The following is a 10,531-nucleotide window of genomic DNA, read 5'->3' on the forward strand; positions in this document are numbered from 1 at the left end:
ATTGAGCATCTTTATAACCAGTGTTTTGAACTCTACATATTTTAGATTGCTTCACTCCATTTTTCCTGGAGCTCTGTTCTGTTCTTTCATACAAGTTCTGCTTCTTTGTCTCCCCATTTTGGCTGTCTTTCTGTGTCTGCTTCTATGTACTAAGCAAAGCTCCCAAGTCTCCTGGTCATATTAGCGTGGCTTTGTATAGTAGGTGTCCAGTGGCACAGTCCTGAAAGGAGCTCAGCTTCAGGCCAAGTATAGCCCCAACCCATGCCCCTCCAGTCCACCTGTTAAGATTCAATAAGCAATCCACAGATGCTGTGCTTATATTTGCCTCAAGAAGCCATGCCAGAAACTAGGTCAGCTGCCACTAGCATGAGTCTTGGTGCTGCTCAGCAAGGAGCACTTGGCTTGTGGAGGACACAACTGAATGTGGCTTGGGTGGGGCTGTGAGTTGGAGGAGGCAGAGTTTCAGGGAATCTTATGGGCGACAGGACCTCTGTTATCCAGTTCAATAATTTATCAGCTATGGCAGTGCTACGTCTGCACACTGGGAGAGGAAAAGCTCAATAGAGGAACAATGGATACTGCCAGCACTTCTGCTTGAAAGAGAGCCTCACCTCCAGCCCTTGCTCTGACAACTCTGTGTCTCCTTATAAGTCCATGGTGCTCCCCAAGCAGCTAACCGGGCACTGGTGTTCAGAGTGAACAGATCTGTCACTGCATAAGTCTGCTTGCAGACACGGCCCCTTTAAGAGGTGTCTGTAGCTGCTGGATCCCGCTGCTGTAGCCTCTGTCCCATTCAGATGCTCAGTCTGGTCAGCCTTGCGTCTTCACCTACTCCCACCTCCTCCTATTGCAGAGTGATTTCTTATTTATCTCCCTAGTTTTAGTGCTTCTGTTCATCTAGATCCCAGGTGACTTTCCTTGCTGTTTGCTCCGTGTTTCTATCACAAATTTGATTTGGTCTCAAGAGGGATAAACAGAGCTTCTATCATTAACGCCATGTTTATTTTCCTCTCGAGTATGTTTAATTTTGTAGAAAACTGCCAAATTGTCTTATAAATGGCTTGTACAATTTTTCATTCTGACCATCTATGAATGATAGTTTATGTTGCTTCACAATGTTGCCAATATTTAGTTGGTTCAGTGTTTTAGATTTTAGCCATTCTAATAAATGTATAGTGATATATTTTTGTTTTAATTTGCAATACACTAAAGAGATAAAATGTTGAGCATCTTTTCATATGCTTGTTTGCCATATATAGATCTTCTTTGATTATATATCCATTCAGATAATTTATTTACTTTAAAAATTGAGTGTTTTTTTTTTCTTACTGTTGTGTTTTAAGTGTTTTCTTTTTTTTTTTTTTTCTTTATTTTGGATACCAGTTCTTCAGATACTTGTTTGGCAGATATTTTCTCCCAGTCTGTGGTGTCTTTCACAGGCCGGAAGTTTTAATTTTAATGTAGTCCAATTTCTTCAATTTTTTTTTTTTTTTTTTATGGATCATGCTTGTGGTATTGTATCCAAAACATCATCCTCAAACCCAAGGCCACCTAGATTTTCTCCTATTTTATTTTCCTGTTTTGTAATTTTGAATTTTATAGTTAGGTCTATGATACAATTTGAGTTACTTTTTGTGAAAGGCACAAGGCAGTGACTAGATTCCTTTATTTATTTATTTTGCACAAGCATAATAAAGTGTTCTAACACTATTTGTTTAAAAAAGCTATTATTTCTCCATTGAATTAAACTTGCTCCTTTGTCAAAGATCAATTGACCATATTTGGGTGCTAATGTAAATGGTATTATGTTAATTTCAAATTCCAATTGTTCATGGTATAGAGGAAATTGATTGACTTTGTATATTAATCTTGTATTCTGCAACTTCACTGTCATTATTAATTGCTAATTAGTTCCAGTAGATTTTGTCAATTCTTTGGAATTCTCTTCACAGGTAATCATGCTATCTGTGAACAGAGAGTTTTGTTTCTTTCCCAATCTGTATACGTTCATCTTTTCTTGTCTTGTCTTACTACATTAGCTAATACTTCCATTATAATATTGATTATGAGATGGCAAAAGTTGACATCCTTGCCTTATTCTTGATCTTAGTGGCCAAACTTTGTCAATCTGTGTTGTGCAGGCCACTTGCATTCACCTGAGAAATTTTTTCTTTTTTTTTTTTTTTAAATTGTGATAATAATACTAAAATAAGATTTGCCTTAACAAATGTTTAAGGGTACAACATATTATTGTTAATTATAGGCACAATAAAGAATACTGGTAGAACTTAATAATCTTGCTAGTTGAGATTTTAAATGTGTTGAAATACAGCTCCCCATTTTTCCCTGTCCCTAGCTTCTGGCAACCACCATTGTACTCACTTCTTTGAAAAATTTGACTATTTTAAATTTCTCATGCAGCATTTGTTCATCTATGTCTAGTTTATTTCACTTAGCATAATATCTTTGAGGTTCATTCGTGTTATCATATATGGCAGGACTGGCTTCTTTTAAAAGCTGAAAAATAATCCATTCTACGTATATACAATGTTTATCCACTCATCTGGCAACAGGCATTTGTGTTTTATCCATATCTTAGTTAAGTGCTGCAATCATGGGAGTACAGATATCTCTTTAAGATCCTGATTTCATTTCCTTTGGATATATACCCAGAAGTCCGATTGCTGGATAATATGGTATTTCTATTTTTAAATTCTTGAAGAAAAAATACCACTGTTTTCTATAGTGCTTGTACCAGTTTACATTTCCACCAATAGTGCACAATGGTTCCTCACTAACTAGTTAGTTAGTTAGTTAGTTAGTTAGTTAGTTAGTTAGTTAGTTTAAAATTAGCCATCCTAATAAGTCTGAGGTGATATCTCGCTGTGATTTTGATTTGAACTGATGACTAGTGATATTGAATACCTTTTTATATATCCATTGGCCATTGTATATCTTCTTTGCAAAAATGTCTATTCAAGTCTTATGCCTTTTTAACTGACTTATTATTTTTGCTATTTAGTTGTATATCTAATATATCTTGATTATTAACTTATTTTGAGATATATGGTTTGCAAATATTTTTTGCCATTATCTAGGTTGCCATTACAATATTTTAAATTTTTGGGTTTTTTTTTTGCTTTGCAGAAACATTTTAGTTTGATTTAGTTCTACTTGTCTATTTTTTACTTTTGTTTCTTGTGCTTTTGGTGTCATAAAGAAATCAATTCCAAGGCCAATGTCAAGAAGTTTTTCCCTATATGTTTTTTCCCTAGAGTTTTACAGTTTCAGGACTTGTGTTTAAATTTTAACATAAATTTTGATTTGATTTTTGTGTATGGTGTAAGATGAGGTTCAAACTCATTCTTTTGCATGTTTATACCTAGTTTTCTCAGCATTCTTTTGTTGTTGAGACTATCCTTTCCCATTGTGTACTCTTGACACCATTGCTAAATATCAGTCAGCTATATATTCATTGGTTTATTTCTGGGCTCTCTGTTATGTTCAGTTGGTCTATATGCCTATCTTTACATCAGTACCATATATTTTTAAATTACTGTAGCTTTGTAATGTATTTTGAAATCAGGAGTTGAGATGCTTTCACCTTTGTTATTCTTTCTTAAGATTGTTTTGGCTATTCAGATTCCTTTGTGGTCCTATATAAATTTTATGATAGTTATTTTCTATTTCTGAGAAAATGTCAGTTACAATATGGACTGCATTAAATGTGTAGATTGCTTTGAGTAGTATAGATATTTTAACAATTTTAAAACTTCCAATCCAAAAATATAAAGTGTCTTTCCATGTATTTATATCTTAAAATTTTTTTTTCATCAATGTTTTGTAGTTTTGAGTATACAAGTCTTTCATCTCTTTAGTTAAATTTACTCTTAAGTGTTTTATTATTTTGGTGCTATTGTAAATGGGATTATTTTCTTAATTTCCTTTGTATGTAATTTATTGTTAATGTATAGTAACACAACTGATTTTTGCATGTTGATTTTATATCCTGTAAATTTACTAAATTTGTTTATTAATTCTAATTTTATTTTTGAGTTGTTAGAGTTTTCGACATACCAGACCATGTCATATATAAACAGATAATTTTAACATTTCCTTTTCAATTTAAATGTTCTTTGTTCTTGTCTAATTGCTTTTGCTAGGACTTCTAGTACTATGATAAATATAAGTGGAGAGAGTGGGAATTCTTGCCTTGTTCTTGATCTTAGAAGAAAAGCTTTCAGTTTTTCACCTTTGAGTATCTTAGCTGGGAGATTTTTATATATGAGCTTCAGTATGTTGAGGCAATTTTTTCTATTCGTACTTGAGAGTTTTATCATAAATGAATGTTGAATTTTGTCAAATGATTTTTCTGAATGTAGAGATGTTGTATTATCCTTCTTCTGTTAATGCGGTGCATCACAAATAATTGATTTTCTTATGTTAAACTATCTAAGCATTCCAGAAATAAATCCCATTGTTTCATGGTGTATGACCCTTTTAATGTGCTATTGAATTCAGTTTACTACAATTTTTTGAGAATTTTTGCATGTATGTTCATTAAAGATATTGGTTTATAGCTTTATTTTCTTATAGGTACTTTTTCTGGCTTTGGTATCAGGATAATTCTGCCTCATAGAATTATTTTGAAAGTATTCTTTCCTCTTCAGTATACTGGAAAATTTTTGAAAAGGATTGAGGTTGGAGTCACCTGAGATCTGGCTAAACAGAAGTCTTACTACTGGGGACATACATAAAAAGAAGCAGGAGGAGGAGTGGAAATGCGAAATGGCCAGTCCCACAGCAGTGTGTTATCTTATCTACAGAGTCCCCTCCGCCATCTGAGGAGCGAGGGATCCCAGCTACATTAGGCTCTCCAGCCCAGGGTTGCAGTGCCAGGAAGAGAAGTCCCCACAACTTCTGGCTGTGAAAACCAGTGGAGACTGCCGTTGAGCAAGACAGAGGGCTGCAATAGTCACAAACATTCCTCTTAAAGGGCACATGCCTGAACTTATTCACTGATGGACTCAATCACTCTGAGCTCAAGCACTGGGACAACTGTTCGAGGAATGGCAGGAACATATGGGGAGAAACTGACTTATCAGGCCTCAGAGCGAGAGCTAAAAGTGAGGCATTTTCCTGGACAGAAGTTCTGGCAGTATCCATTGTTCTTTGGTTGAACCGACCTCCCTCTCAATGTTCAGACGCAGGTAGTCACCAACCTGAATAACACAGATCACTGCCCAGGAGGTTCTGAGAGTCTACCTCTCTCATTTTGTGGGTCCACCCATGCTACTTCCAGTGGTTTATTCCATACAAATGGCTGGCTTGGCTAATATTGCAGATTTTCCTAAAATCTCTCAAAAGCTAACAAAACCCAAAGAAGCAACATCTGGCCTCAGCATACCCCATACCTCTTGATGAGCAGCACAAGGCCCGGCACTAAAGGCAGCTGGCCTCTGTTTCTGGCTTGTCCTCTTGAGGCACCTATAAGCCTAGCACGAGTGATAGACATTCATGGATTGCTTGGTGGCTCTTACCAGTTGGCCTCAGAAATGCACAGGCTGCGGCTGAACTTTTCCAGCAGCCGACATCCTCCCAGGAGGCCTCTGGGCTGGTACACCCAGTGACCTGCTTTGACCATGGAGCTGGAACACCACCCATGGCTGCATCTGAGGAAGACACATCTGAAGGGCAGAGACTGGGCAGGCACCAGAACCCTGCTAAAACAAATCCTGCTTCATAGGGTCAGCCTCTCGTGGTCAATCTTCACAAACAATCAGGCCAAGGGTAAATCCTTCCCAATAAAGTACAAACAGCAATGAAGGCTCAACAAAATCAGGAGGGCACACACAACTCAAAAAAGCGACAGATCTTGAGCACTTCACTCAGGTGACCAGGGAAGACTCTGCCACTGGGCCCTACAGGACACCTACTACATAAAGCCGCTCTACTAAGACCGGGAGATTTAGGAGCCTACTTAATACATAGAAACAAACACAAGAAGGCAACCAAAATAAGGAGACAAAGAAATATGTCCCATATGGAAGAACAGAACAAAACTCCAGAAAAAGAACTAAACAAAGTAGAGACAAACAATCTACCAGATGCAAAATTTAAAACACTGGTTATAAAGATGCTCAAGGAACTCAGAGGAAGAGTAGATGATCTCAGTGAGAACTTTAACAAAGAGATAGAAAACATACAAATAGAGATGGAAAACATAAAAGAGAACAAGACAGAAATGAAAAATATAATATCTGAGATGAAGAGTACATTAGAGGGAATCAACAGAGTGGATGAAGTGGAGGATAGAATCAGGCTCATAGAGGATGGGGTGCAGAGGACATGCAATTAGAACAGCAATAAGAAAAAAGAATATAAAAAATGAAGATAGTTTAAGGGGCCTCTAAGACAACATCAAGCACAACAATATTTGCTTCATAGGGTGCCAGAAAAAGAAGAGAGAGAGCAAGGAATTGCAAACCAATTTCAAGGAATAATGATGGAGAATTTCCTCAATCTGGTGAAGGAAATACACACACAAGCATAGGAAGTGTGGAGATTCTCAAATAGGATGACCCTAAGGAGACCCACACAAAGATACATAATAATTGAAATGCCAAAGGTTAAATAGAAAGAGAGAATCTTAAAAGCAGCAAGAGAAAAGCAATCAATTACCTACAACGGAGTTCCCATTAAACTGTCAGCCAATTTTTTAACAGAAACCTTGCAGGCCAGAAAGGTTTGGCACAAAATTTTCAAAGCGGTGAAAACCCAGGACCTGAAAACAAGATTATTCTATCTAGCAAAACTATCATTTAGAATCAAAGGACAAATAAAGAGCTTTTCAGACACAAAAGCTAAAGGAGTTCATCACCCCCAAACCAGTATTACAGGAATGTTGGAGGGACTTCTTTAAGAAGAAGTATGTATCAAAAATATGAATAAAGAATGGCAAAACTATGTATCTATCAACAAGTATTTAGAATGAAAAAGAAATAAATGCTCCAATCAAAAGATAGAGTGGCTGAATGGATAAGAAAACAAGTCCTTTACATAGGCTGCCCACAAGAGACTCACTTCAGATTAAAAGACTAAAAGTAAAGGGATGGAAAAAGATATTTTATGATCGACCTAGAAGATATTATGCTGAGTGGAGTAAGTCAGAGAAAGACAAGTGCCATATGATTTCACATACATGTGGAATCTAAAGAACAAAATAAACAACAACAAATAAACAGAAACAAACTCATAAATATAGAGAACATTTTGAGGGTTACCAGGTAGGAGAGGATTGGAGAGGGGTAGATAAAAAAGATGGAAGGGATTAAGAAGTATAAAATGGTAGTTACAAAATAGTCATGGAGATACAAAGGATACCATAAGGAATATAGTCAACAATATTGTAATAACTATATATGCTATTGCATAGATACTAGATTGGTTAGGGTAATCACTTCATGAGATATAGATGTCTAATCACTATGCTGTATACCTGAAACTACTATAATATTGTATGCCAACTATAATTGAAAAATAAAAAAATATATATATTTAAAAAAAAAAGGATTGATGATATTCTTTAAATATTTGGTATAACTCACTAGTGAGGCCATCTTGTCCTGGGCTTTACTTTGTCGGGAAGTTTTGAGTACTGATTCAAACTCTTTACACATTACATAACCGTTCCGATTTTCTATTTCTTTATGATTCAGTCTTGGTAAACTGTATATTGTGAAGAATGTATCCATTCTTTTTAGATAATCCAATTTATAGGTGTTCATAGTAGTCTATTATAATCCTTTTTTTATTTCGGGGGCATCAGTTGTAAAGTCTTTTCCCTCATTTCTGATTTTATTTACTAGAATCTTCTCTCTTTTTTTCTTAGTTTAGCTAAAGGTTTGCCAATTTTGTTTATCCTTCAAGAAAATCTCTTTTGTTGATTTTTTTTTCTCTTGTTTGTCTATTACCTATTTTATTTATTTCTACTCTAATCTTTATTTTCTTCTGGTAACTTTGAGACTCCTTTATTCTATTGTTCTTAGTTCCCTGATGCATAATATTAGGCTACTTATTTGAAATTTTTCTTCTTTATTAATGTAGGTGCTTATTGTCATAATCTTACCTCTTAATACTGCTTTTGCCATATCTTATAAGTTTGGGTTTGTTGCTTTTATTGTGTGTTCATTTGTCTCAGGATATTTTCTGATTTTCTTTTTGATTTCTTCTTTGGCTCGTTGGTTATTCAAAGTATATTGTCTAATTCCAACATATTTGTGAAATTTTCAGCTTTCTTTATGTTATTCAATTCACTTGCATTCCACTGTGATTGGAAAAGACATTTGGTATGATTTTAATCTTAAATTGGTCAAGACTGTTATGCAGCCTAATACGTAATCTATCCTGGGGCATATTCCATGTGTGCTTGAGATGAATGCGTATTCTTTGGGGGTCAGGTGGAATGCTCTTTGTATGTATTAGGTTCATTTGGTCTATATTATATGTTTATGTCTGCCATTTACTTATTGATTTTCTGTCTGGATGTTCTGTTTATCCAAAGTGGAATAATCAATTATAATACTATTAGTATGTTGCTGCTACATTTCATTGTTGTTCTGTCTGTTTTATATACATAAGTGCTCTGATGTTGTGTTCATATACATTTATAATTGTTATATTACCTGATAAACAGATCTTTTATCATAATGCAATGTCCTTCTTCATCTCTTATGACAGTTTTTCACTTAAAGTCTATTTTGTCAGATATAGGTATAGCCATCTCTGCTCTCTTTTGATTATTTTAATGTAGTATCTTTTTTCATTTCTTCACTTTCAGTCTATGTGTGACCTTAAATGTAAAGTGAGTTTCTTTTGACAGTATATAGGTGAATCTTTTTTAAATCAATTAAGGTTTCCCATGTCTTTTGATTGAGAAATTTAATTCATTTAAATTAAAAGTAATTATTGATAGGGGGAGGACATACTATTGCCATTGTGTTCATTGTTTTTCTTTTTTTTTGGTCTTATAGTTTTTTCAGACCCTCTTTTTCTCTCTTACTCTATTCCTTTGTGTTTCATTAATTTCTTTTCTATTTTATATGCTTTGATCTTTTTATGTGTGTAGTGTATATAGGTGTTACCTTGGTGTTTACTGTTGAGCTTATACTAAAAACCTTAAGCTTATAATAGGCTACTTTAGTCTGATACACATTAATTTCATTCACATACAAAATCTCTACAATTTTATTTTATTTTTTTTTATTTTTAAATTGGAGTTACCATTCGATATTATTTTATATTAGTTTCAGGTATACAGCATAATAGTAAGACATTTCTATAACGTGTGAAATAATCCCCCTGATCAGTTTAGTACCTACCTGGCACTATACATAGTTATTAAAATATTATTGACTGTGTTCTCTAAGCTGTAATTTACATCCCTGTGACTATTTTGTAGCCACCAATTTGTGCTTCTTAATCCCTTCACCTTTTCCACCCAGACCCTCAACCTCTCTCTCATCTAGCAATCACCAGGTTGCTCTCTCTATGTATGGGTTTGTTTTTGTTTTGTATGTTCATTTTTTCCCCTTGGATTCAATATATAAGTGAAAGCATATGGTATTTGTCTTTTTCTGTCTGACTTATTTCACTTAGCATAATACCCTCTAGGTCCATCCATGTTGTTGCAAATGTTAAGATTTCATTTTTATGTATGGCTGAGTAATATTCCATTGTATATATGTACCACCACTTCTTTATCCAATTGTCTATTGATGGGGGCTTAGGTTGCTCCATATCTTGGCTATTGTAAGTAGCACAGCATTGAATATATGGGTACATGTATCTTTTTAAATTAGTGTTTTGTTTTCTTTAGGTAAATATCCAGAAGTTCCTACCTTGTCGTAGATTAAATGAACATATAGGTATGAATTTGTTCCTGGGCTCTCTATTCTTTTCCATTGATCTATGTGTCTGTTTATATGCCAGTCCCATGATGTTTTGATTACTATAGACTTGTAGTATAGTTTGATATCAGATAGTGTGATACCTATAACTTTGACCTTTCTCAAGAATGCTGTGAATATTTGATGCATTTAATCATTCCATATAAATATTAGAATTATTTGTTCTAGTTATACGAAAAACGCCATTGGTATTTTGATAGTGATTCTATTGAATCTATAAATTATTTTCGTTAGTATGGACATTTGAACAATGTTGATTCTTCCTATCCATGAGGATGGTATATATTTTTATTTATTTGTATCTTCTTCAGTTTCTTTCTTTAATGAGTTATCATTTTCCAAGTACAGGTCTTTTACCTCTTGGTTAAAATTATTCCTAGGGATTTTTTTGATGCAATTGTAAATGGGGTTATTTTCTAATTTTATTTTCTCTTAGTTTAGTATTCATGTGTAAAAATACAACCAATTTCTGGGTATTAATTTTGCATCCTGCTACTTTACTAAATTCATTGATCAGTTCTAATAGTTTTTGTGGTGGAATCTTTTGGGTTCTCTCTATATAG

At 34.4% G+C, this 10,531-nt stretch overlaps 1 long non-coding RNA gene across 1 annotated transcript in view; it reads left to right on the forward strand.

Annotated features, from left to right (window-relative positions):
- The window catches only part of LOC111729838, a 157,523-nt gene that overhangs the window by 116,354 nt on the left and 30,638 nt on the right, over positions 1-10,531 (forward strand). The gene's annotated exons all lie outside the window — the stretch shown is intronic.

This window comes from Pteropus vampyrus, unplaced genomic scaffold (assembly GCF_000151845.1).
Source record: "Pteropus vampyrus isolate Shadow unplaced genomic scaffold, Pvam_2.0 Scaffold284, whole genome shotgun sequence".
NCBI lineage: Eukaryota > Metazoa > Chordata > Mammalia > Chiroptera > Pteropodidae > Pteropus > Pteropus vampyrus.